This window comes from Tupaia chinensis, unplaced genomic scaffold (genome assembly GCF_000334495.1).
Source record: "Tupaia chinensis unplaced genomic scaffold, TupChi_1.0 Scaffold142576_1, whole genome shotgun sequence".
Lineage (NCBI taxonomy): Eukaryota > Metazoa > Chordata > Mammalia > Scandentia > Tupaiidae > Tupaia > Tupaia belangeri.
Genome location: NW_006202424.1, coordinates 152,538 through 159,715, shown reverse-complemented (window position 1 = coordinate 159,715; position 7,178 = coordinate 152,538). Strand labels below are relative to the sequence as shown.

Sequence of the window (7,178 nt, the reverse complement as noted above, 5' to 3'; positions counted from 1 at the left end):
GATAAATGAATAAAGTAAGGTGGCAGGATGCAAAAACAACATACAAAAATATACAGCATTTTTATACACCAACAATGGATAAACTGAGGTAGAATTGAAGAATTGTTGAGGAAAGACCCCTGTATGCCAGTTTTGCTGGGAGACTTAATCATGAAGGAATGTTGCATTTTAATGAGTGCCAAGTGTAAAGACTTGTTCATCATCATTGGTTTCCATGAACCTTTGATTTCATACTCAATTTATTTAGTACTTGTAAGGTCATTCAGGAGTAGGTTGTTTAGTTTCCGTGTGTTTGTTCATTTTTAGTCTCTTTCTGTACTTGACTTCAAGTTTGATTCCATCATGGTCAGGAAAGGTACCTGGATATAGTCTCTGTACATTTGAATTTGTAAAGGCTTATTTGGTGCTCTTTCATGTGGCTGATCATCAAAAATGTTTCATGTGGGGATGAGAAAAATGTATATTTTGTGGTTGTTGGGGGAAATAGTTTATAGACTGTTAAGACTATTTTACTTATAGTATCATTTAGATCTTTTATCTATCTATCTTTTTTTTTTTTTGGTCTGGATGAGACAGTAAGGTGTTGAGCTCCCCAATGATATTGTGTTGTAGTCTATCTCTCCTTTGAGATGTAATAGTTTTTCTTTCTTTCTTTCTTTCTTTCTTTCTTTCTTTCTTTCTTTCTTTCTTTCTTTCTTTCTTTCTTTCTTTTTTTTTTTTTTTTTGAGAGATTTTTCACTATAGGGCATGTGCCCTTGCCAGAAAGATAAAGAGAAGCAGAGAGACAGAAAGCGAGAAATCACCCCCCAGCGGGGATGGTCACATCGCAATCCCTTCTTCTCTATTTTTCTCTCTGGATCTTGGGCACGCATGCACAAACGACTGATGTGAGTTTAAGCCCCTGAGTCTGGGACTCGAACTGTGGTTGACTACATGGGAGTCCAGTGACATAGCCATTATGCTAACTGCTGGTCCCAGAAATCTAATAGTTTCTTTTTCACATGTTTGGGTGCTCCAGATGGCAAAACTGTTATATCTTCTTGGTGAACAAGTCTTTTTAATACTGTATGAAGTCCTTTGTCTCTTAAAGCTTTCATCTTAGAGTTTATTTGGTCTGATGATATTAGTATTGCGATTCCAGCCTCTTTATTTTTATTATTTTTAAAGTTTTGTTTTAGTTTGTTCTTTTATATTTTTTATTTCATTTTCTTTTATACATTCAATCACATTATTATTTGGCTTACAAAATGGATATTTCAACAGGTGAACATTTATCTCTAATACAATTGATAAAACTATAAAATACCTTCAACAGATAATATCACATTTCTTTGTGCCACTAATGTTTTGCCTCCCTATTTTTCTTCTAAACGTCCTTCCTCAGACCCTCCTCTTTCACATACACTACATCTGGTATTAACATCTATATACTGTGTTTCTATATCCTTTAGTCAATTAGTTTCAGTCATAGAATGTGGATACTCAGTATATACTAAGTGGGGACATACACTGCCTCTCCTTCTTAGCCTGGCTTGCTTCACTCAGCAGTAAATCTTCCATATTCATTCACTTCCTGTCAAAAGCTAGGATTTTTTTTTTTTTATGACTGAATAGTATTCCATTGAGTATATGTGCTATAGTTTTTCTATCCATTCATCTGTTCATGGGCATTTGGGTTGTTTCCATGACTTAGCAATGGTGAATAGTGCCACAATAAACATTGATGTGCGAGCACTTTTCCGATGAAGTATTCTGTCCTTTGGGTAGATACCAAGGAGTGGGATTGCTAGATCATATGGTAGTTCTATTTGTAGATTTTTGAAGAATCTCCAAATTGTTCTCCACAGTGGCTGGACCAATTTACATTCCCACAAGCAGTATAATTGAGTTCCTCTTTTACCACACCCCCACCAGCACTTATTCTTTGTTTTTTGTTTGTTTGTTTGTTTGTTTGTTTTATCTTAGTCATACTGACTGGGGTTAGGTAGTATCTCATTGTTGTTTTGATCTGCATTTCCCTTACAATGAGGGATGTTGAACATTTTTTCATATGCCTCTTTTTTGGTTTCCATTTGCATGGAATATGTTTTTCCACCCATTCATTTGTAGTCTATATATGTCTATCAGTGAAGTGTGTTTTGTATATATATGGCTTCTATATTTTTACCCATTTCAGCCAGTCTGTGTATTTTAATAGGAGAACTTTATCCATTAACATTTAACATTATTATTAATACTTTCAGACTTATTCCTGACATTTTGTTAGCCATTTACTTAGTTGCATTTTGTTATCTCATTTCTGTTTGCCTCTCTTTAGTTTTCCTGATAAAATATTCCCTTCAGGACTTCTTGTAGAGCTGGTCTAGTATTGGTGAATTCTTTCAGTTTGATTTTCTTTCTTAATATCTGAGAATGCTTTCAATTGCTATTCCCATTTAAAGATAATCTAGGGGGGCAGGCTGTGTAGGATGGACCTTGGATGGTGGAGAAGGCATCTGCCACCTGCCAAGCAGCTCGGCTCTGGCCTTCCATCTGTGACTCCTACTTCAGCCCTCACAGCGGCACAAGTAGGGTTGTGCTGCTGTGATCCATCACCCTCTTCTAAAGATGCATCCTGACTTATTGCCACAAGTGCATACTGAAGAATGCAACATCTCAATTAACTTGCTTAAGGAATGTTACGAAAATCACAACATTGTGAAATTTTTTGGTCATTGCAACCACCCTGATTGGGAGATGCAAAAATGCTTAAAGAATGAATACATGGTAAAGATGGTAAAGAGGACCAAGAGCAGGGAGCATTGCAATGCCATGAGAAAGAAACATTTCAATATTCCAGTGGAATCTGAAAAATAAATTATATTTTCACTGGATGCCTCGACTTAGAGAAGACCTAGATTCTTGTTGATAGTTGAAAGAATTGTCTTATTTGGTCTCCAGAGTCCTTTGAATGAAAAGTAACCTAAGAGAACTTGAGCCATGGAGAAATATGAAAACTCTGGATTCTGCCATATGTCTTCCTTTTATCTACAGCTAGTTAACATTTGAGTAACTTATCTCTCTCAAAATAATAATTTTAACCATTTTTTTTCTTTTCTCTTACACTCTACTGCAATTACGATAGAGTGTTGCTATTAGGTATTCCTTTTTCACATATGATAATTCTGAGTCTTAAACATTGAAAGCATAATGTGGGGCAAAAAGAGATCTGGGGACATTCTAGTAATCTTAATAACTATATGACAATGTTCTAATTTTATTGTTTTTAAAGAGCTATTTTCTAAAAGGTTAAACGTTTAATATTAACATTGATAACATTGCATTGATTAGGATTTAGATCTTGGTAAACTTTGTTTTCCTGTTTGGTTGAATGTGCCACCGGGTGTGCCAGTTAACTACTGGACATTAAACTTAGGCCAGTGTGTCTCCTTTCTCCTGAGTAAGGGCTCTTCTTCCCACACTCAGTGCTGGCAGTCATCTACCAGTGCTCCTATTGATACTTATTTCTGACATAGGTGACAATCTGGTCAGTGACTTCTAGACAAGGCAACAAGAAGACCTTGGTCTTTATTTTAGGAACAGTGTTTAGAGGGGCCAGAGATGGTGTAGTGGTTAAAACACTAGATTACCACATGGCCCACCACGGTTCATGCTGGGCGTGTGTATGTGTGTGTGACCAAACTCCCAAGAGGAGAATGGAGAGGAAGGGATTGCTATATGGCCATACCCCTGGAGAATAATCTCTCCCTTTTACTTTCTCTTAAAAAAAAAAAAAGCAAAGAAAAAGAAAAAATGAGTTGAGAAATAACTGTGAGCTCTAAGTTCCTTCCAGTGCAATTATTTTGTACATGATTTACAGCATGAAGCTTTGTTGTATCTGTGTTTAGTGATTTCCTCATCACAGAAGATGTTTAAGAAGCTGGACATCAGGGCCAGCAGGTGGCAGGCACAGTGATTAAATTGCTGGATTCCCACATGGCCAACCACGATTTGTGTCCTGGACTTGCTGTCTTGAACATCATGCTAGGCATGTGCGCGTGCGTGCCCAAGATCCCAGGAGGAGAATGGAGAAGGGTCTGTGGCATGACCCTCCACCCTGGGGGGGTGATATCTCACTCTCCCTCTCATTGCCTCGTTCACTGTTTGTCAAGGACATGTCCCTATGGCAAAAACTTCTTAAAAAAGCTGAACTTCACTTGTTTGTGGAAGGTAATAGACACTGATGAAGCAATGGTGGAAAAGGCAGATTTAATTCTGAGCTCTCTTCCAAGACAGGTAGTTCAGGCACTCGGAGTGTCAGGCAGCACAGGTATGAAGATGAGACATCAAGTGCCATGATTAGGTAGATGTCATAGAAAATGTAGAAAAGCGGATCTATGCCCAGCCTTCAAGAAGAAGGAGCTGTTTCAAGAAAGATCACTTGCAAAAGTGACCCATGACATATGAGAGAAAATAGGATGCATTCTAGGGAATTCCAGCTGGTTTAGCATGACTAGGACATTTGCAGATGGCATTTAATTGTGTTAGAATCTTCAATGCTGTGATGACTAGTTATTGATTTTAAAATGATTATATGGGGACCAGCAGATGGCATAATGTTTACATCTCTGGACTCTCATGTTGTCGACCATGGTTCCAGTCCCAGTTTCAGTGACTTAAAACTCACATCTAGTGTGTGTGGGTGCATGCCTAAGATCCTGAGAGGAGAATGGAGGAGAAGAGATTGAGGTGTGGCCATACCCCCTGAGAGTGATTTATCACTTTCTGTCTTGCTCTCTCTCTTTTTCCCTAGTGAGCACACATTCTCTGCAAGGGAGGGGGGGATCTCTCTTAAAAAATAAATAAAATGATTTGGGGAGCATGATTAGTTGGAAAAGAGATATGTTTCAATTTATATTTTAGTAAGATTTTTCAGATGATAGTTTAGGGGATCTCAAAAGGAAGATTGGGCTGAGGGAGATCAACTAGATTTTTCTCTGAACTTAGATGAGAAATTAAGACCTTGATTAAAGAAGTAACTTCAGGGATCAAGAATAATGGCTACATTTGAGGAGAATCTGAGCATAGTATTAATGTGACTGACCAGGTGTAGCATTTCAGGAAGATTCTAGACTATGTCAGGTGTTCAGTTTGGGCCTATACGTACACTGTGCTCCATCTCAAGGTGGGTATGTAGAAGATTCAAGTAGAGATGGCTTAAAGCCTCCTGGATATTCAGATCAGGAGCTCATTAGAGTGCCCTGGACTGGAACAGAATTGGGAGATGTCAGTATGCAAAGATTGTTTAAAGTCCTATAGGCCAATGTCAGTAGGCCACCCCAGGAGTTTAATACAATGGAGTGAAACTTGGACATCTCTTAATTTTCTTAAACTATATGAGTACATTTTAGTGGAACATTTAAACAAATGAACTGTCTTACAGAGTGAAATGTTGGTATCATTCTTCACATTTCAGCACATCTAACTACCAAGAAGTATCTAAAATTGACAGTTGTGAGTCTTCTCTACATGTATATAAATATTTAGGGGCAGGAGAAAGAAATCCATATTTGGGAGGAGTAAGCAGAGAAGTAGAATGCAAAACCTAGAGAATGATGTATGCCACAGATTGCCAAGGGGATTACAGAGGAGTGTAATTGGATCAGACAGAGGGCTGAGGTGCTAATTGATATGGTTCCTCTGCCATCTATCAACTTAGAGTCATTTGAGTGATGTGGTGGGGAATGAGTAGGAGCTGAAGTGAATGACAGCACATTTGAAAAAATTGTGTAGGAATGGATGGGCCTTAAAAACCAAGTCAGTATTCCAAAGTGTATATGTGCCACACTTTTTCAATCCATTCATCTGTGGCAGAGTTCGTAGAGAGTGTGAATCAAGAGAGGGAAAGAAAGAAGCAAAATATTTAAAAAACACAAAATGGAAAAGTATCTGTTGATGATAATATGTATGATAACATCTTTGATTGAGCCAATATACAATGTATTCTGGATGGGAAAATTCATTTTGAATGCTGTATTCATTTTGTATACAATGATTCATTGTAAAAAAATGAAAAATATTAAAGAAATTTTTCAAGTTAAAAAAGGATAATCTTGCTGTATATACTATTCTTGGTTGAATTTTAAATACCTTTTACCATTCTTTTCTTGCCTGCATTGCTTTTTAAATTTAATTTAATTTATTATTATCATAATCTTGTTTGTATTACATTGAATCACATATATCTTTATGGTGTATTACAGTTATTTTTCAAGCAGGAATACCACACATATCAGTCAAGAAAAAGACATTAATATCCATGTCATCATCATCAAATCGTGTATCTTTTTTTTCTAATTATTATTATTCTCATTATTTTTAAAAATATTCAATCACTATGTATCGTTTCACTTGTAAAAAGAATTTATCCAACATGAAATACTCAGATGAGTCCAGTTGAGAATGCTATACATGTTATCATCAATAGGTAATAAACCATTTCTGGGTCTCACTAATATCATGTCTCTCTGTTTGTTCTCTCTTGCTTTCCTTCTCTATACTCTTCCCTTCTCCCGACCATTCCACACTGTCTTCAGCATCCTTAACTATTTTCACTACTTTTATGCACTCCAGTATTTCTATTTCTACCATAAAATGTGGAGAGTCGGTATATATTAAGTGAACACATACAATATCTTTCTTCCATATCCTGGCTTGCTTCACTCAGCAATAGATTCTCCATATTCTAACACTGTCTATAAAATACCAGGGTATTCTTTTTTTTAATGGCTGAATAGTATTCCATACAGTGTATGTGGCACACTTCTCCATTTATTCATCTATTTGTGGACATTTGGGTTGGTTCCATATCTTAGCGATCCAGAATAACGCCGCAATAAACATTGATGTGCAAGTGCTTTTCTGACTGATCTTTCTCCTGTCTTTGGGTAGATACCCAAAAGTGGCATTGCTAGATCAAATGGTAGTTCTATTTGCAGATCCTTGAGGAACCCCCATATTGTTTTCCACAGTGGCTGAACCAGTTTACATTCCCACCAACTGTGTAAGTGAGTTCCCCTTTCACCACATCCCTGCCAACACTTATCACTTTTTGTATTTTTAAATTTCTTCATTTTGACAGGGGTTACATGCTATCTCATTGTGGTTTTAATCTGCATCTCCCTTATGATGAGCATTTC

At 37.0% G+C, this 7,178-nt stretch overlaps 1 pseudogene; it reads left to right on the top strand.

The window, feature by feature from the left end:
* The first annotated feature begins 2,607 nt into the window (after nt 1-2,607).
* LOC102478397 (COX assembly mitochondrial protein 2 homolog pseudogene) lies at nt 2,608-2,856 on the top strand (annotated as a pseudogene).
* Nucleotides 2,857-7,178: the final 4,322 nt, after the last annotated feature.